We start from the raw sequence: 21,827 nt of genomic DNA, 5'->3' as shown, positions 1-21,827 counted from the left end.
GGCTACCGGGTTGATAATGGCCTTAAAAGTGTAAGGTCCCAAATATCTAGGGTTAAAAGTCTGAGTTCCCTTCAGAGGTATGTGTTTTGTAGCCGCCAAACTTGATCCCCAATTTGGTATTGTGGAGTTTCACTTCTATGTTGATCAGCATTTTTCTTATATTTCTCTTTTGCTTGTTTCAAATGTTCTGTTGCCTCTTTAAAGGCTTGTGTAATAGTAGAATGCAAATGACTAACTGCAGGCATTTCTAAATGCTGAGGCGAATCTAGTTCTGAGGTTCGAGGGTGAAGTCCATATATGGTATAAAAGGGGCTTTGTCCGGTTCCTGAATGTACAGAATTATTGTATGCATACTCAGAAATCCATAAAATATGTTTCCAATTACTTTCGGTCTGGTGTAGCATGCAACGTAGGTACTGTTCAAGGGTCTGGTTGGTCCTCTCCGTCTGAACATCGGTCTGGGGATGGTGACTGGTTGATAACCTCATGTCGATTTGCACCAGTTGACATCATTACTTCCAAAAAGATGAAATGGATTGACTACCTCGGTCAGAGACCAATATGGAAGGAAATCTGTGTATTCTAACAATGTTTTCGAGGAACTCCTTGGCCAGAATTGAAGCAGAAGGTAATCCCTTTAGAGGAATAAAGAGGGCCATCTTGCAAAAAAGATCCACAATAACTAGAATGGTGTTAAATCCATTACATGGAGGTAGATCTGTATTAAAGTCTAACGATAATGTGTGCCATGGTGTTGGTGGAATATCCAAAAGTTGTAAGAGGCCAGCTGGTTTATTCTTCTGACTTTTGTTTTGGGCGCAAATGCCACAAGACATTACAAATGACTTTACGTCTTTTTGCCAGGTGGGCCACCAGAATTGTCTCTTAATTTTAGCGTCAGTTTTTGCGATACCTCAGTGTCCTTCCATCAGGGTGTCATGATGTGGTGTGGTAGAAATAGTCGCCCTTGATAATAAGGTAGGTCATTGATGACTGAGGAGTCCGGCCTTTCTTCACCCAGTCCTGCAGGGCTGTTGGATCGAAGAGTTGTTGGATCTTTACTTGAATATCCTCTAGTGTCTGTAGAGTGGTTATGCCAAGAATTCTTTGTTCTGAAATTATAGGCACCGGTTCCGGGTTCGCATATGCTTTTCCCATCCCTATTCGGGATAAGGCATTGCCTTGCCATTTTTTACAACCTGGTTGATAAGTGATCACGAAATCGAACTCGGCAAAGAACAATGCCCATCGAAGTTGACACGACGATTGGGCCTTGGCTGTTTTAAAATACTGCAAGTTCCGGTGATCGGTGATTACCGTAATGGTATGCCTGGCACCGAGAAGATAATGCCGCCAAGCCTTGAAGGCGGATTTGATGGCTAATAATTCTTTATCAGTAACTGCATAGTTTAACTCAGATGCCGAGAACTTTCTGGACCAAAATGCTACTGGGTGAAGTTGACCGGTTTCAGGATCCTTCTGGGACAGGACAGCTCCCATGGCTAAATTGGATGCATCAGTTTCAACTATGTATGGAAGTTCGGGCGTGGATGCTTTAAGACAGGTGCAGACATGAATTTCGCTTTCAGCTCTTGGAAGGCCTTTTCAGCTTCTTCGGTCCACAAGAAGCGTTTGTTTTTTCGCAAAATTGCTGTGATAGGGTGTTCAACATGTGAGAAATCCGGAATGAATCTGCGGTAGAAATTAACAAATCCGAGCATGCTTTGTACCCCTTTAACTGAACTGGGTGATGGCCACTTGAGGATTGCGTTCACCTTTCGAGAGTCCATTCGGACTCCTTTTGGAATCAGGATAAATCCAAGGAATTCAACTTCCGTAGCATGAAAAACGCATTTTTCCAATTTTGCATATAACTTGTGCTGGCGTAGTTTCTGAAGGACTGCACGAACGTGCTTCACATGGTCTGATTCTGAAGAGGAGTACACTAGAATATCGTCTATGTATACAACAACACAGATGTCAATGAGTTCACGAAGGACATTGTTCATAAAATACTGGAAGGCTGCTGGTGCATTGCACAACCCGAAGGGCATCACCTGGTATTCGAATAACCCATACTTAGTGCGAAAAGCAGTCTTCCATTCGTCGCCTTTCTTTACACGTACCAGATGATATGCCCCTCGGAGATCTAATTTAGTGTAGATACAAGCGTCCTTTACTTGGTCTAGTAATTCGGGGATAAGAGGAAATGGGTATCGGTTCTTAACTGTGATCTGATTTAATGCGCGGTAGTCTATGCACGTTCTGAGGTCACCTTCCTTTTTAGGCACGAAGAACAAAGCTGAAGATGCAGGGGACTTGGATGGACGAATGAAGCCATTAGCAAGGTATTGGTCCAAGTATTGTCGTAGGTGAAGGTTTTCGGGTTCCGTAAGGGCGTAGATCCTACTACTTGGAGGTTGTGCACCGGGTATGAGATCGATTTGACAATCGTATGATCTGTGAGGTGGTAGGGTGTTTGCCTGTTCCTTTTGGAAAACATCCTGGAATTCTTGATATTCCTGAGGTAACTGCACGACTGGAGTAGCGACTGTGGCCAGGCCTTGGTTCAAAGTTTTTTTTGGGTAACAAGTATGTGAGTATCCTTCTTCAAGCTCGGCAAGCAGACCTCTATGCTTGTCGGGCGTGGTTGTTTCCCGAATCAGGCTCCGTTTGATTTTTATGAGCAACTCTGACTACTTTTTTTAGATGTTTTTATAGGGCAATCCCGTAGAAAATGTCCTGAGACCCCACAGTACAGACACAATTGCATCTGCCGTCTTCTTTCTCTTTCCTTTTGAGTTAAGGGTCCCTTGACCCCCCCCCGATCTGCATCGGTTCTGATACATCTGTTCCTTTGAGGGTAACATTGGGTTTAACCAATACCCGATTCTCGAACTTAGCTCGGTCAGCCTTTCTATTCTGAAGTCGGTGGTCTAACTGGACCACTAAGTCTATATATTCTGCACAATCCTGAGGTGGGTTCACAACTTGGGCCAAAACGTCTTTCAGTTCACCCTGAAGGCCACGATGAAATAATGTAATTCGTTTTACCTCTGGCCATCCGGTTTCCACCACTAACCTATTGAAAGTGGCGATATAGGTTAGTAGATCCTGGTTACCTTGTCGTAATGATAAAAGTTCGTTATCCAGGGCCTGTCCCTTTGAATGTCTGGCAAATAGTCTTTCCATGCTCAATTGAAAACCTTGAAAATCCCGAAGAAGAGGGTCAACCTGGTTAACTAATGGAATTGACCAATCTGCTGCGCTGCCACTAAGATATGATAGTACAAAGCCTAGTTTGGTTTGGTCGTTCGGAAAAGCTCCAGGTCTGCACAAAAAGTGCAAGCGGCATTGGTTCATAAACACGGCAAACTTTTTTAGGTCCCCAGCAAAACGTTCGAGTGGAGCTAAAGGAATGCTCCCTGGTAGAACCACTTGCACATGATTGCTTGATGAAACAGGAGTTGGATTCCCACGAGTCCAGGTAATGGTGTTTGCCCAGCTTGGTTTTGCAGTAATTGTCTAGGAAGATCATCAGTGCACTCCTTTGACACAATCAGTTCTCTCCTGAGGGCATTAGTCTCTTGGCGCGCGGAGTGCACTTCTGCCCTAAGTTCCCCTAACAATAGGGCTAGTTAGTCGGTTTCTGAGGTTTCCATAACGCCCGGGTGGGGATTTGTAGATAGGCTTCACGTTCTGTTAGGCTCACCTGGCTCCCACAGGGGCGTCGGTCGAACCCGGACAGCTGCGGTCTCCACCCACGTGATGCGTAATGCAGCGATGACTGACTGGAACTGCCCTCCTAATCTTGTCTGCTTAACCCGTAGAAATATTCTCCTGCAAGTGGAGAGATGGATTTAGCCACTTGTGGATTCAAGTGATGGCACCCCCACAGTCCTCCCCAACTAATCACCTCCGAAATGTCCTCACAGCAATCTCACCTTATATTCTTGAAAGATGAGCTCTCCATCCTGCGTGGATTTGCAGAGGCGCGTTGATTCCAGTTACTTCACTGGTTTGAAGGCTCGGGAGAGTTCCGGAGAGTATTGACTCTGAGGTTCCTGGTGAGGACCAGTAAGTATTAAGTTCATAGAGTTCAATATGTCCGATGTTCACTCTTGTTCCCCGTTCCTTTCTTGTCTTGCAGCTGGCTCGTGAAAAGATGCTCTTGTGGCAGCTGGTGGTGCTCAGGTAAGAGTGTCACCCGGCGCTGTCCGGCAAATGTTGCACGAGGAAAACGTGTTGTTTTGTCTCTCTTTACAGATGCGGCACGTGAAAATATGGAGAGTCACAAAAGGATGCCTCCGGTGGTAAATCAGGTAAGCCTATGGTGGTAAGAATTATATTTGTTGGTTCCCTCGGCTCACCTTGTGGTTTTCTTTTGTCTCCTAGGTGCCAAAGTTCGGTGAAGAAATGATGGAGGCAGCGCCGACCCGAAGGATGCTGTGAAGACTGGTGAGTATGGCGCGGCGCTGCAGCTGGAGGTGCGGTGCGTGCAGAAATTATGTTCTTTACAGGTCCGGAGACAAGATGGATCTAGAATCAGGTGTGGAATAGAAATAAGTTTGTTTTCTAACCTTGTCCCTTTCTTTCCTCTTTGTTTTAGGAGCTCCGGATTCGAGGCGGGCGTGGCAGAAGACTGAATTCAGGCTGCAGGCACAGTGAGTGTTACGCTGCTGGATGCAGAATAACGCGAAGTGTGTGTTGCTGGTCAGGTGTGGTTTAAATAGCCTCAAAAGTAGTCCCAGGTAAGAAGTCCCTAGAACCACACCAGAGTAAAAAATAGTCCCTGTAGAAAAATAGTCCCTTTCAGGCTTCATGTTGGATTGGAGTCATTTGCAGCATGGTCTGCCTGAGGTAAGTAATGACTATGAGCCTGGCGCCTTAGGCGCCAGGACTGATTCCTACTATGAGCCTGGCGCCTAAGGTGCCAGGACTGAACCCAAATAGCCCCTAGCCGGGGCTGCTGAGGTTTTACTAAATGTCTAGATGCCTGCTCCCGGGGCTGATGGGCTTGGTCCGGATGCCTGGGGGTAGGCATCATGACAAGCCAAGAGGAAGCGGTCGTGAGGATGAAGCAACCGAAAGACTGTCACTGGTTGACCGCAGGAGAAACCAAGAACGCAAACAATAACCGGTGAGTCCACCCAGAGAGAGCGGGGACACTGGGGTATATCGGCAGCCATGCTGAATGCAAGCAATAGTAAAGAAAGAAACAAAGAGAAACAGCGAGAGAGCATATTGTTAAAAGGGGAAAAGAACTGCGAGTAAAAAACCCTACAAGTATGTGAACGTATTCAGTGTAAATTTATGGGAAACCCAGACAGGATAATATATCAAGAAGATATATTATCAAACAAAGTAAATGTGCAAGTTTGGGAGAGGGCAGAGTGCCTGTGTGAATACAAGAATACCAGGCAGGAAAGTATACCAAGCAATTATAAGTGTGTTAACACAAGATGCCCTGGCAAGAGAGTATACCAGGCAGGTATAAGAAATGTACCAAAATAAAAAGGGCCCGGAGAAGAAATATCAGGACCAGAAAAAGGATTGTGTTAACCAGGGGAGAAGCAGCAAAACTCTGGCATTAGAGTATTGCAGGTATCCTGAAAGAGACTAAAGTACAACACCAGACGGTTGTGTGTCAGTGTTGTTACTGGTTAAGAAAGTAACAAGGCACTGTTACTTGTGAAAATATCAGAAAGTAAAGAGGAATCCAGGGGAAGGGAGCCAACCTCTAGAGCAAGGATCTTTATCCTTGAGGAACCTTTGTGTTGGAGCTATTTATTTGTCCTTTTTGAAACCTTTTCTAAAGCGTCGAAAGCTAAAGACATTACCATTTTCACCTTACAATTTAATTTATAGTTTGAGGTTTAGAATAGAACTTTGGACATGGGACAGTTTTGTTTTGGGCATTCTGACACAGACATATCCTCATTTTGTTTAGGTATGGAAATTCCTCTTAGAGCAGGGTTAGAGAGGCACTTTCACAACCCCTTTTATTTTCAATGAAAGTAATCAAAATCATGGTGCACTTGTGTCTGATTTTCATTCTTGACTCCTCAAAAAGGCCATTGTATGTTTCATAATTTTTGCAAAGATCTTGTTTAAATGTTTATATTGGCCCACTCGTTTATAAATTCCCTAATAGAAACATCAAACTTTGAGCACCAGGTCTTTGCATACTTCTTGGTCCCAAATGTCTAGTCTGACACCTGCACCTCAAACCCTCTTCATATATTTGGAGCAAGCATTGCAATATCCATTCCTCAGACTATCCGTTCTAGTGGATGTCTCCAAAGTGTGTTGCTTCCCTACCTGTATAGCTTAGTTTGATGTCCACAACATTGCCATTGCAGGAAAGAGTTGTTATTCAGATAATTGAGTCGCAGAACTAGCTTCAGGAAGTAAAAGAGTAGTTTATATATCATGGAGTAAGTACCCAGTGAGGACAGCTGAGATACAAGGAAGGGAGGAGTGCTAACGCCTGGGAGGTGGAGTAAGAGCAATTTGGCAGCAAGGTATCTACAAGCAACTAAGGGAGAAAGCATGGGGGAGCATAGCCGCTGTACTGTTTACCCCCATCATTTCACCCAACCATGCCTCCTAACACAAGCATGCCGGGCTCAGGCAGAAAACTATGCTGCCTTCTTTAAGCATACATGTTGTTTCAATCGTGTATTGCCACAGAAAGACACTGGCACCAACAAATACAGACTGTGGTGGAGAACCATGAGGATGAGGAACTTATACATGGTTAACGGTCAATCAACTAGTGATACTCCTCCTAAAACAACATGGTCTAATGGGAGCTTATCATTGTTGGACTATTTGTTAGTTTCTTCTAATATTTTTCAGAAGACGCTGGAATTTAAAATAGTCCAAAAAGACAAAAGTAATCATGCTCTTCTAAATTTTTGTTGGGGTGATAAGCAGATGAGTACAGCTAAAAAGTGGGACGGTAATCTTGAGGCCATGAAAACCATGTGATATTGCCTCCCCGCTAGCTAATTTGACATATAGTGGGATCAGCAAACGGACATAAATTATGTACCTTTATTGATGGAACATGTGAAACAGGAAAGGGTTGGAAAACAGCGACCCCTCTGCCATATTCATATCGAGGATGATTTAATTAAGAAGGAAAAATAACAACTTCATAAAGATCTAAAGGTGATAGCAAGATTGGATGGAGTCTTGCGAGTCACTCATAGGGGAAATCGGGCCTTGCTTTTACAAAGATACCCAAACAATGCTAGAGGCTTTGGCTAACAAGGACTCTAGGCAGATTTGGCAATGGTTAAATAAAGCGATTCCATCTGATCGCCCTTGTTTAACTAATGTAGTGACAGAGGTGGGCAGGTGTAACTTTAACAAGGATTTATTTGGGCCAAAAACATCCCTCTATCCTGAGCGTACTATTAAGACAAACGGTCCTTGGTATTTCTCTATGGACATGCTAGATTTAGAGATTTTGATAAAAAAAGGCTAACCTATCTAATGTTCCAGGCCCTGATGGGATTACTAATTCTATGATTAAGAAGGAGATGGAGGCATGGCTTCTCTTTATATTTAAGTGGTTCTCTGAGGTGCTGAGAGCAGGGGAGATTCTGGAATCCTGGAGATCAGCTATTATTGTTCCTATTTTTAAGAAGGGAAGTCGGACGGATCCATCCAACTACCGTCCGATTGCCCTTCGTGATGTCTTGGGGAAGCTTTTAGTGGCTTTACCTTTGAAATCCCTGAGAAAATGGATGGAATAGTCTAATAGGATTGACCAGCGCCAATCTGGTTTTGTCCAGGGTGTTGGAACAGAATTGAATTTGTTCATGTTGAATATTCTAAAAGGGGAGGCATTTAATCATTACAAAATCTATTTGGTGACCACCGAAAAGCCTTCAATAATGTAGATAAAATCCTGCTATTGGCAAATATGAAGGCACAGAGATGAAGGCATGGAAATGCCCGAATTACCTATTGACAGTAATTCAGGCTCTATATACTGCAAAAAAGGTTTATATTACCCTCAATCTCCAAGGGTTAACTAAAGAGATATTCACGTATAGGGGCCTAAAACATGGATGTCCATTGGGCCCTACTTTGTTTAATCCCTTTTTATCAGATCTGAAGGATAACTGCGACCATATACAAGCTTTTCCCCACGGATGTGAAGGGCCAGAGATATCTAGAGTTCTCTACGCGGATGATCTGGTCATACTGAACCAGACTCGCATTCAGAGATCTTTGATTGAGTTGGAGAACTACATGACAAGTAATGGCCTCGAAAATAAATGCAGAAAAAGCTACTGTTCTGTTTTCATCGTCCAGAGGCGCTAGACAGAAACCTTCATTTAAATGGCACAAGAGTTCCTAGCCCAGGTTCCATCTGTACTCTATCTTGGGACCTGAATAAATGCTAGTGTAGCGGATACACCAAGGTTAAAAGATTTGAGAATACACATTAAATCCCTATTGGCTCAATCAAGGGTCATTGGTAATATGGAAAATGTGTCATATTTTTATGACTTTTTACCTTCTATACATCGAAGGTTGTGGCTACTATGACCTATGGGGCAGAGGTCTTTCTTTCGACCTCAGGAAAAATATGGGGTCTATTTGAAGGATTTTTCTGGAGGAAGTCCTTGAGGCTGCCGAAGCATGTTCCGGTGGAAAATAAAAAAATATACTCTGGGAATATGACTAAATTGTGACTGTGAAAGAGATAGTTATGACTCTCAAACACAGCTGAGACATGAAATAAAAGGCTACTGAAAAGTAGCCAAATATCAGGCTCAATTTCCTAGTGCTTCGTATAGAGACCAATTTATAAGTCTATGATTTACTATACTGCTCACCAGGCACATTTTGAAGAGATATGGCATGGATCCAGAATCCTTTTGTAGATTGTGTCCCTCTTAAGAGAAGCAAGAAATGCTAAAACACATATTCTGTCTTGCACTGGATTTACCACACTCCACACTCACCTTATTGGCAATCTTATTCAGGGGAGACATTCCCTTGAGGTACAAGCAACATGAGAGTGGATTCTAGCTTGGGGAACTAATTCCATTATTTTTGGAGTGATCCAGCTGTTGAAGGCAGCTTTCATATGGAAGTCTGCTCGAAAGAGTGGAAATGACATCATTTGATGCATGATTTAAAGTGGTGTGAACAATCGACAGGGACTATTTTTGGCATAAAAAATGAAAAAGAGGTTTGTGGTTTCTGGAGATGGGGGAATGATGTGGGGGAATGTAGAATGTTTTTGACTTCTACCTATGTTTTAAAGGGATGAAAAGTGATGCATGTTATTTTTATCAGATAAAGGTTTGTAATAAACCATAAATCTTAAAAACAAACAAAAAATACTTTGTTTAAAATATTAGTTTGGAAGGAGTGAGTTTCCTTCATCAACATGACATTTATTTTGCAAACACAGCAATCATTTCACTGTTAGAATAGAAGAGTGCATACAACAGTGTTTGCTATCTTGAAGAAGGCTTGGCTTCAATTATGGGATTTCCACAGCCGTAATCTACGTGCACTTAAGTTAACAATTTCAATGTATACACTCTTTAAAAAAATGAATGTACAAAGATGCGGTTCAAAAAGGACAAATTGTTGGCGCTTTTGATTTAATATGTTCTTTGGATCCTTTCGTATATGTCCCTGTGGCAGGTCTGAGCCTCTTCCTCTTTTTCATGTCCTGTTGGATTCTTCTGTTATCTCACTGGTGCAAGACAATGTTTTGTACTTTATCAAATTTGTTTTATCAATATTATGATGCATGTACCATTGTACTCTTTGCCCCATGTATTCATGTTTTCAAATCTATTAAAATGTTTTGTACATGTTTATCCTCAACACGGTACATGCAAAGAAAGGGAGTGTTCCTTTGTATTGTGACAGTGGGTGGGGTTGATTATTTGGAATGAGAGAGATTTACCCTGGTCTCTGCAGCAAGTTTGTCTTTAGTGTTTCATGTTGAGAGCATCAAGTCATTTGTATCCAGAAGGAGAGTGTGTGCACAAAGCGCAAGTATGCATGATCCCGGGCATGTGGTACTTAAATTGGTTGTAGAAGTGTAGCATTCTTTTTGTCATCTGATGAGAATGGTAATGAGAAATCGTGTGTTTGTGACTTCATTGATTTGCATGTGTAGAGTTTGAGCATGGGGCATTTGAATGGCTAGTGGGTGGCAGAGGCTGAGGTTAGACACAAGAAAGCACATGTCGATTCTTTGCCAGTATCCCATTGGACTCCAAGAGCCTGTGTGGCAGCTGCAGAGATAGTTAATGGTTAAGCATGTTGTGATGTGGTTGAAGTCTGGTATGCATTGGGCAGTGTAAGGGGTCAGACTTGTGAGACGGACACTTAGGTTTAAGTTTGTCATAAGTTGCCATTTTATTAAATAATAAGGGGTGGGACAAACGCCCATCTTTCACAAACCTACATAGGTTTCTCTACCTAACAAACGGGCGCTAAAAGAAATCGACCTAACGTCCACAAATATCTGTCCCTCACACGAATACACTCAAGAACATCAGACAGGAATAATTTGGTGAGTTAACTTCACAAAATAACATAGGTTCAGACACAAAGGTTATAAATAAGAATCCTTTTGACCAGGGTTGGATCACCTTCTCCTAGATCAATTCAGGATGTTTGCAACTAAAGTTCAGTTTTAGAAATGTTATTTTCACAATCGAAGTTCCATTCCAGGTCGGCAGTAAAGTTATTTTCATTCAATATATCCTTTACTAGGCAAAGCGACTGTCTCAGTTCAAAAGGTTTTTCAGACTTGGAAACAATGGTTAAAGTTTCCACAGCCTGCTTGGAAAAACAAAAAGGCTTCCTCTTCACACCTCTAATCAGAAGTCAAGGCAGATGTTCTCTGAAGATCAATTATTATTGCATCATATTTCTTATTTGCAAACAACATCTTAGGATGGTTATAAACAATTCATCCAGTACAGTAATGAATTGCCACTTCTTTTCCGCCACAACCTTGTATCACATTCGCAATACTTCAAGTAATCTTCTTCCTCTAACCCATTCCTGGTTTGCCAGGATCAACACTCCTCCTACTACTACTACTTATACTCTGTGGTAAGGCTTGTTAACACATTTGGCATATAGTTCTTCTCCAACATCCTGCACAAAAAGACAATAGTTCTCACACTGGCCTATGTGCCATAAGCAATGTAGGTTACATATCTCTCGCCCTTGTTCCCTGTTACAAGGAGAAGGGCTTTTCTCCTGCTGTATATTGCATTCATTTACACATCCTTTTGGCTGTTTAGTAATGTGGTTAACAACTCCTTTCCCTAGAGGTATCTTGCTATGGAACTACTAGATTCAACTTGCCTTGGTATCACTCTTTGTCTTTGGCAATGTAAGTTAGTGTCCCTTTTAAGATATCTCCCTTTGGGAAAGTTCTATCTCCTTTGTTGTTTTATTGCCCCCCCCTTTAGCTTTGGCAATACAGGTTATAGTTATTCAATATTGGGTATCCCCCAATTCGGCTTTGGCAATGCAGGTTACAATATTCTCCCACTCGACATCTAAAGTAATAGTCAAGTTACACCCAGTTTGCTTACATTTAAATGTACAGTATTCAAAAATGCTCAGCAATCTCCCTCGGAGCGCTCCGGGATCACCTGCATCAGGCCAACTCACCGGTCTTTCCCTGCATCTCCTTCTGACATGCTGGCTCCTCTTCTTTGTTCGTCAGGACTCCTGCTGTGTCTGACAGCTCCCACCAGCCTGCCACTGATCACGCGAGCTGTCAACGGAACTTGCACAATCCTCTATGCTCACTGAAAAAGGCTGACACCGGAGCGGGGTACAGGATGGAGGGAGCTTCTCTCTGCCTTGGGGTTTCTGGCATTAATACTGCTTCCCTCTGTGCATCCTCTGCATACACCAGGGATCTCGACCTTCTCCACGAACTGCACACGGCATCCCTCTTTCAGCACAGCAGTGATTCCATTCCCTGCTGCTTCTGCTGCTTTGGCCGTCTCACTTTGCCCCCACCTGAAAGGCTTTTAAATGTTTAAAGGTCCCGCTCAGGTGTGGGTCATTATAACAACTAGACTGCACAACACCTTGGACACTGTGGACTCCTCTTCCTCGTCCAGAATGTTCCTAGTTATTTCAACAGAATCATCAACTTTAGAATAGGCCATTAACACTGTATGGCCATTAGGGAAATGTATTCATATGGTTTTCCCATTCTGCCTGACCTAGGTTCCCTTCTTTGTCATCCAGCCGCAGACCACCACCCCCATGGTCAGGATCAGTAGCAGCTGCCTTTCCCTGGCCACATGAGAAGGGTCCCAGGCCGGAGCTTTTGGGATGATCACCACAGCAGCCAGGAGTGCGTTCCAAAGTTTCAGTAGTTGCAACAGTGGGGGAAGCCGGTTGTGGCTGGTATAACCTTTTCATGGAGAGGAGTTGAGGGTCAAGCAAGGCAACTTTCTTGCTTTTAATACAGATGGTTTGTTTCAGCACAATAGCAGTGGGGGTGGGGTTATTGGTGTTGGACGCTTTCTCATTTGCTTAGGCATTGAAAAACCAAGTCTTTCATGTTTTCCTGGTATAGAGGTGCTCCTCAATTGTGCAGATTTCTTTTGCTAGATTATACAATAGTTTGGCCACCATGTTGGAGAAGGACGCTCCTCTGTATTTCTCTCTTGTGTACTGCGTGGTCTCTCCTTCTGAGTTGGTGTTGGATGATTCTTGCTTAGATCAATTCTGCTCCAACTCTTGAACAGCACTGTGCATAACACAGAGTGCCTTTCATTGATTTTTTAAAAGTTTTGTAAGCACTAGCCACTGGAGACTTCTTAGAGCTGGAGTTATGTGCTCCCTCATGTTGAGTCTAAGCAATAATCTTGCTGCTGTTGCCTGTATGTGCTAAAGTTTCTTTGTGAGGTATTCTAGCATTCCAAGGTGTATGCTGTTGGCATAATCGATTCTTGAAAGAACCAGTGGTATGATGAGAAGGGTCCTGCATTGAAAGGAGAGGAAAAGCATGATCTGTTTGAGCAAAGAAGATCTATGTCTGAAGACCATGTACAAAAGAAGGACCATTCAGATTGTAGGCTGGAGAGGCCGCACCTGCAGGGTCGATCTTTTGTTCATAGCCCTCTCCGAGTCCCTTTCGGGGAGTCCCCCTGCTGCACCCCACTCCGACCTCTACCCCTGCCCTCCTCTTACTTGATGCAGACTCCAGCCACCTCCATTTGTGGTCTGAAGATGGAGAACCTGGAATCCTGACGCAAAGCATGTCAAGCTTCTGAGCTCAGCCTTTTGTGACTCAGGATTCCAGATCTTCTGACCGGATATGAGCAAGCATGGTGTAAACATTTCTTTACTAGCGTGTTGGTTCATGGTTCCGTGGGGGAATCCATTGTCCATAAAGATCCTGAGGCTCTTGTTTGCTTTTTTGAGGTTTTTGGGCAGGTACCTAGCTCAGTAGGTACTGGAACGTTTTGGTGCTGCATTAGTGGTCACTTGTGATTTCTGCTTCTATTGGGGTGTGTTTTAAGCATGTTGTGGTTATCCTTGTCATGACCCTTGCAAGGCAAACGGCGGGGGCAATGTCAGTCAACAACTTTATTTCGGCATTGAGCCACAAAATTATTTCCCAATAAATATACATCACAAATAATTTTAAAATTTAACGTTTCATTCATAATGAAAAGAAGTTAAATTAAATACAATAACCATAAGGCCCAGTTCTATACCAGAAAGCAGCGCAGTCTTCTCAACTTGGGTTGGAAAAGGGGACTGGGACAGCAATGCACCATTAGCTGCAGGGATTTAGTCTGAGAGGTGTCACCCAGAGTCCTAGTCCCCAAGTGCACAATGTTTTCTCCTGAGAGCACAGGCCATTGTGACGTTTTTTCATGGGGGGGCGGTGTACCAGTCTTGCCCAAGTTCTATTTCGTTGTTCGCTGGGGGTGGGGTTGGCATTTCCTGCCAAAAAAAACTAAACTTCTAGCTATACCCATCTCCCTAAAGCCAATACTGACAGAATCAAAGCCATTTCCCCTCATGTTGGCAAATTCTAGTGCTACTGTCCGGATCCAATGCATGCATTTGTTTAAGAGTGCTTCCCTGGGTTTGTGAAGATTTAGGGCCAATCTGGGGACCTTGTGTACATACAATGAACCCCTTGTGCTGTCCACTAATTCCTTGCTGCTGTTGGCGATGGAAATAGGAGGAGGATGGCCAGTCCTGCTTGCTAACCTGACGGCTATAGCTGTTGCCATGGGTGTACCATCTGCCTTCCGACTAGACATCTGCGGCGGTTTGAGGGGGGCAGGATATTGTTGGCTCAGGGTGGCGCCATGGCCACTTGATGTCAATGGGGGCAATATTTCTTTGCCATCTGGGGCACTAATGGTTTTGGTGCATGCCCTGCTTCCACTAGCATGCACCCTCCCACATTGTGCGGCTTTATTATTGTTAAAGGTGGTGTCACCGACGCGCTTGGAGACCTTTTTACCCTTTTCTAGACTTTTTGGTGGTCTCTCCATGTCCAATCCCTTCTGAATTACTTCAAACAAGGATAGGACTAGGTTCTTTAGTTTCAACAGTTCAGATAGCACAATGTTGCATTTGCACTCTTTGATCTCTGGGCCCCCTCGCCAATCGAACCGGGGATACATTTTACAGCTTGCTTGGTGCAGAGTGGTGTTTAGAAAGCACTGTTGTCCGTCTCAAGCTCACTAAATGCCCCTGTTGGAATGGCCAGTATCCGGTCATTCACGTTTCCCCTGTTTTCTCTACCCATCGACGCCCCATCCTGAGGGTACAGTTGGCAGTGAGTGTGCTTGGCGGGCAGGAGAGTCTCTTCACTGCTGTCCATCTTTGGAGGGATTGTGCTGGCCATCTTTGATATTATTACGCTCTCCCTCCATTTGATACTCTAGTCTCGGGGGTGGCTGGGGGTTGGTAGCCAACCGACTAGCATTGACTAGAGGTCTGGACTGCAGGGGCTATGGGGTCATGAAAGTGCCCTTGGTCATATCACTTGCATGATCATTGAGGCTCCCTCTGGCATACACAGAGTACAGTAATAGTCAGGGGCAAACAACAGTGAGCCCCCCCTGGGGATGGTTGGTTAGCAATGTACTTGGTGCAGTTGTCCGCAGCCCAATAGCCAGGCCTGCACACATCATCATCGCCTTTGTTGGGGAAGCGTGGGCCATTGACAGCTTTGGTATCAGCCTTAGTATTTCGGGCAGTGTTTTTGCCCCCTCCCCCCCCATGGGTAGAGCCATGCAGGGACATTATATGAGCCAAGAAACTGATGAATTTCTCTAATCAGGGTATAAACCCTCCCCCAAAGGCATGACTGATGGATCTATTTTTGGTGGTGCAGTGGAAGTGATGGAAAGGATGAAGGTGGAATTTTCCTTTTTATGGTGAGCATTTTCTGCTTGGGTGCGGATGCATTTATTACAGATTTCACAGGTGAAGACTTGGTGGGAAAACTTTCCAGAAAGTAGATACTTTTTTGGGTCTTGGCGGATGCTATGCAGCATCCTTTACAAAATAAAACAGAGTTAGACTCCCTGGTATACAGAATATCCAAAGATGACCCCGAGCGCTGCTATAAAACACAAATTAAATAAATGAATACAATCTTCCTTTGTCCATACTTACAATAATCAATGTACCATAAAATGACCTTTCTCGGTACATCATAAAACAAGCAATCACTTTTGGAACCAGTTCCTGAGGGTGGACCAGTGCATGAGGATCACCTGGATGGGGCTCATTAGGGAGTGGAGGTGGGACACCAGAGGTTGAGAAACGGTATCCCGTTTCCAATAACACCTTTTCCCCATCCTACCAGGTAGGATACCTAGGAATTTAAACTCCCCAACCCCATTTTCCAACACAAACACTTTCTCATGGACAGTTCACCGTGAGCGACAAGACACTAACACCAGAGCTGGCATGTCCCAACAACATGGACAGGCAGGGTCAGGCAATTACAGATGACTACACACACCAGACTTCCATCACACTTCCCCACAACGATAAAAGGTGGAGCACGAAAGCACACTCTGAGCGAGGCAAACCACATGAGGAAACAGCAGTTCCAAGATGGCAGTTTAATACAAGGAGAAAGACGGCGAGACCAGAGAGCGTCACAAGGAGGGAAGTACCCATGACCTCTAAAGACTTATTTTTATGAGCCTTGGAAAGAAAGAAAGAAACCAAAGACCAGGAACTAAGGCTGATCAAACCTGCACAGTGTGTCTGAGGTACCCGGGGTGATCCCATGTCAATAACCAAGGCGGGAAGGAGCGATTGCCGCCGTGGTACTGTCCTTGGCTCCTACTACAAAGTGCCATCAAACAATACAGAAAAAAGTGGACCAAGGCCGTGAGGCCAGCGGTGCGGGCTGCACTCCCTTCAAACAATACAGCACAGCTGGTGAGTCAGAGAGACTGATATCAACCCAGGTTGTGTTTTGAACCAAGCTTGCAAGCGACATGAATATAATTGGAATCAAAGGAGTAATTGAACTTTGGGAAGCCTACAAAAGATATACACAGAGTGTTCCGGCGCAACGTGGCCGCTCATTCAAAAGTCTCTGTCAGGTATCCAATTGATGCTGACTGTGAGAAAAAGGAATAACGAAATCGGAGTGGCCATGCAAAGGGTCAAGCTAAACCCTGTGCACATACAAAACTCTTCGATAGTTTAAGGTAAATCACAATTGGTCCAAGCCTGGCTGAGCGAGACTAATTGACCGAAAAAAAGGGATCTGAGCCCGGCAGAAGGGGATCCTGGGGTGAACCGGGAGTCACCTAAGAAACAATTCTCTGAACATTGGTTTAAAAGAGATCTGAGCTCAGAAGAGGGGGATCCTACTTGGAATTTATGAAAAGGATCTGAGCCCGGCTGAGGGGGATACATGGTGAACACCCAACTTGGAGTACATCTGAAAGGAAAAGAACATTTACGTATTGTTTTTGCACAGCAGGCTCTTTTGAGTCTAGAAACGTACAAGTAGTAAAGAGGCTTCGACCCAGATGGTCCTGAAATGTGAAGATTGAACTGTATCCTCGTGCTACAGAAGACAGAGTGTGCACTCTGTTCGAGTCAACTGCCTTGCCCTGTGCTGAATACATGGGGAAGGGAGGTCAATGGCCCAATTATCCTGACTTATTTTGTGAACACTTCTTTCTTTTTCATGAACTTCACCCCACACTATTTGTATTTAGTGTTAAGGATTGACAATATTATTTTTTAGTATAGGCCCTTTTATTTAGACGAGACTCGGCTAGGAGTACATTATTATTCGATGGTCGTAGCTTGCTCCCATCTTTAGATTTAGGTTAAGATGAGCGTTTATCACACCCCTGCAAAAGTTCAATAAACAACTTGAACTGTGGTCACTTGCGTCAGTCTTACTGTTGATGCCATGCCTTCATTACATGTGGTGTCAGGGGTGGGATGTGACTCAGTTGAAACAAGTTGGGGAACCCTACAATTCCATTTGCTTAGTCATAGAGCCAGCAATCTCTCTATTGCCACTAAAGAATCAATAGGCTTTGATATCTGTAGCAGTAGAGACGTTATATCCCTCCTGGGAAAAGAGGAATGATTCCCACAGACTTAGTTTTGATACCCCCTCCTGGGTGTTATATAGGATGGCCCCAAAATCTGGTCTCACTTGGTAGTATGGTATTGACGTTTTAGCAGTCGCCATCGATCCCGACTTTCGAGGAGAGACGTAAAGGATCTCTTACACAACCATGGTGAAATCCCATTTGAAGTACATTGTGGGGACAATATCGTCCAAGGCATTCTTCAAAAAGCTCCATTTCCTCATTTTAAAGAAAGTGAACTAGAAGAAACAGAGAAGTACCTTAGGCTTTGGTGAAGCTGATGAACCATCTACCACTGAAGAGAAAAAGGGAGAAGAGCTTACCAACTATCCCGACCCAGCCCTCGCTGAGGCTTTCCTGCAAGCAATTCCTGAAGGAGAGGGTGTAGAGCAGGGAAGTCCTTTTTTCTTCTTAAAGCAAGGATTTCAATATAGATAAACATCCACAGAAGGCTTAAGTAAAACCCAGTTAGCAATCCCCTTAAACCCACCAGAAGATTTTACTAGAGATTGCGCATTTCCATCTGACAGGGGGACACTTAGGACAATCCAAAACCCAGGCACACATCAGCAGGAAGTTTTACTGACCACGTATCCATGCTGATATAAAAACCTTTATTCAGACATGTGAAATATGTCAGAGAACCATTACTCCCATCCGATTGCCTGCTCCTCTGAATCCTTTACCAATAATAGAAGTCCCTTTCTCAAGAATTGGGATGGACAGCATTGGACCTTTAGAGACGTCTAGACTGCAAGATTTGCTGAAGGAAATTGGGTCTACGGAGGAGGAACTAATAAATCGTCCTGAGGGTCAAAACCAAACTTTTCCAACAGGACTGGTTGGCCATAATTGAATTAAATGATACATATTCTTCCTATATTGAATATGCTAATGTTGCACATCAACGGAATTTTTTTCCCTTATATCTTATCCGTTTCCCATGTAACAAAGCCTGGTCTCTTTTTATGCGATTCAGGCTAAATCAGTTTCCGACCAGGGAACAAATGAAACATTGGACAACAGATATTGCACAAAGAGCTTTAATTACCTGTCAATTTTGCACAATTGATTCTTGTGAAATGCTCCGCTACTTGGTGATGGATTGTCCATTTTTTGGTTGTATGAGAAGTAGACATTTTTAAAGAGAACTGGAATGCTTCAATTCTGATTTCTCGAGAAATATGTTTTGGTTTAGATTAATGTGGGGGTAAAATGTTTCACTAACTTTGGCACTGCATCACTTTTTGGAGGAACTTTTAGAGGAGTTGGAATGATTTTAGGAAATGTTTTCTTTTATCTGAAAGATGATTTAATGTAATAAGTGCATTTCATGTTTTGTTTATGTGTAATGTTTGATGTAAACCAAATCATGATAAAAACATGTTAAAAAGCTATATATGTGTCCCACAATGCATCAGCAAGGCTTTTCAGAAGAATTAAAAAGCTGCCATTTTTTTGGGCCGGGGGGGTCAATGTGAGAGATAACCATGGTTAGAACTGATATAACTAGGGTTAGCCGAAAAAGGAAAGTGGTAAAAAAAAAACATTTGGAGGAGGAAAAATGCTGAAATGGCATAGGTAAGGACAGGGAAAAAGGACACCATGTGCAATTGGGACATTGGTGTGTGGGGGGGCTGGGGACAAAGTTCAGAGTTCAAACGCATTCGCAAAACCAGGGTTATCTGGTGGGATAACTGCAGTTATGATAGCAAACTAGATCAGAAATGAAAGTGCGTCAGACTAAAGGATGAGTGTTGAGGCGAAATGGGAAAGGGCTAGGGAGGGAAAAATAACTTTAAGGAAGTGGGAGAAGCATGGCACGAGGAGGGGGGCATGTGGCGAGTGCCTGGGAAGGCAGCTAAGAGTTTTGGATTTTGCATGCTTTTGACGGATAACCACGGTTATTTGTGTGTCTTTAAGAATAACTGTGATTAATGGAAAAACTTTTTTTAATAGAGATTTAAAAAATTTAGATTAAGACATAAAAAGGGGAGTTTTACAGCTACAGTGAGGTGGGTGGCAATGGGTGTGGCCGAAGAAACATCCAAGTTATTTTACCTTTCTAGCTGGACAGGGTCGTCTGCAAGAAAAGTGGGGTTTAAGCTAAAAATTATTCTAGAGACTGACTCATTATCTATTATACGGAAATATTCTCATTGAGGTAAAGTTTTACCAATGCTCTTTTGATGGTGGCATAGGGACGGTTTAATCTCATATTTTTGAAATGTTTTCAGAGAAGAATTTAGCAAAATCATTACATTTTAATTTCGTCATCTGAAATGGCACAATATTTTTGGGAAGAAAACAAATAGTGTTTTTGGTTTATGTATGGTTACTTATATTCCAGTTGAATAATAGATTTGTTTTGCTCTCGTTTCCCATGAACAATGCCTGCGTGCTTCCTTCAATTAGTTCATATTTTCCAGTGATGGATTTCTACACCATATCGGTTCAATACTTTTGACTTTTTGTCCTTGTGTATTTTATTACTCAGAGAACCATGATGCAGAGTGATTGATACATACTGATTTTACTTCTGCAAGGGCAATAGTATCTATTGCTAGGTGAATAGCTTTATAGAATTTACTAGCCACGTCATCTGCGGAGCGAGAAGATCTATTTGCCAATAAAGAGTCAGGGAGAGCATTACGGAACTTACTCTCCTCTACCTCATGAGTATTATGTCAGCCTTTTTGTTTGACCCTGAATTATTGAATACTCACATATATAACTAAATAATACAATTAGGTGATCTGACCAGTCCATCAACTGTGTTTTGAGGTACTGTTGAGTATTAAAAGGGGTAACAATTCAATCTAATGTATTCCCTTTAATATGAGTAGGAATTTCACAATTTTGGTTTAGCAAAAGAATTTCTTGAACAAATTAACATGCACATTTAATCAATTTCCCAAGGAAAGATTAAAATCTCCCAGAAGAAAGGAATTGGGTGACAATATACATGTTGATGCTACAAGGTCCATAAAACCCAGTAGAGACCACTAGGAATGTTATTCACAATGAGAGGAAATTCTCAAGAATGGAGTGCACATACGTTTTGCTGCCTATAGTAAAAACACCAGCCAATATGAAAATAGTAGAAGAAGAAATGATTGTGAAATAAATCAACATGAGTATTGTTTTCAACTAACATTAGCATAATATCTGAGAAACTGATAACTGTCCCGTTGATGAGTCATAGAATGTGAAATACAGCTAAATTAACATTAAGTTGAAAATTGCTTGCATTTAATTGACTGGAGAAAATGCATATATCTACACTTCACGGGTCCATACTCAAGATTAGCACATAGTGGAGAGACGCTAGTTAAGCAGGTGGCCTGGAATGAGGGAGTGCTGCTACACTGAATGTCAACATTCTGTTCAGGCCTCCTGTGCCTCTCACACAGGACTGCCATTTTTTTCTGCAACCGATACCGGGTTCTCACCCCCTGACCCACCTGTTCCCACAAACAGTCATTCCCACTCCCATTCTTTTAGTCCTGCATGTAGACTTGTCCTGTTCTTGTGGCTGACTCTGGAAAGCCATTCCTCACTGTCGACTTACCTGCCTGGTGGGGTAAAAGGATAGAATCCATGGAGTCCCAGATCAACTTCCTCAGGGAGGGTCTGTTACAAATCAGAGGGGTAAACTGGGCAGAGTACACTAATGTTAGGCACTAGAGTTGCAGCTTTCATTCTAAGTGCACCCGCTGAAATAAATAAATACCTTTGTATAATGACTACATACTCTGAGTGACAGAGTAAAATGAGCATGTCAGAGAACCCTGGCGTTTCATTGCAGGGTTTGAAATTACCAAGAGCTGGGAGCTATTTAGCTTCTGGTTATAGCAAAGGGGAGCCTCGTTAGCTTGAAACCAGCAGCTAGCAGCAGCTACCGTTGACTCCCCAGGCATGTTGTGCTATTCAAACATAGCTATGTGACATTAACTGTGAGGGTCATGGAATGTGTATAGAAATAAAGGCCCCACCTAAGGAACATTTAAAGCAAATCCAAAGATTTAAAAGACAAAAAGCAGGCAGCTCTAGCTTTTCGGTTATGGCCGCCAACTACTGGAATGCCATGCCCCCAGAGTTCAGGAATGACCCCTCACTTTGGTTGTTCCAAACAAAAAAAACTCAAAACCTGGCTTTTCAAACAAGACCTTAAAAATAACCAAT

At 43.1% G+C, this 21,827-nt stretch overlaps 1 protein-coding gene across 1 annotated transcript in view; it reads right to left on the bottom strand.

Moving 5' to 3' along the window:
• The window catches only part of LOC138569976 (probable acyl-CoA dehydrogenase 6), a 908,321-nt gene that overhangs the window by 167,082 nt on the left and 719,412 nt on the right, over window positions 1-21,827 (bottom strand). The window lies entirely within an intron of this gene.

Source organism: Ambystoma mexicanum, chromosome 2q (genome assembly GCF_040938575.1).
Source record: "Ambystoma mexicanum isolate Mex_15411 chromosome 2q, UKY_AmexF1_1, whole genome shotgun sequence".
Taxonomy (NCBI): Eukaryota; Metazoa; Chordata; class Amphibia; order Caudata; family Ambystomatidae; genus Ambystoma; species Ambystoma mexicanum.
Note: the sequence above shows the minus strand (reverse complement) of the source record. Positions and strands in the feature narration are given on the sequence as shown.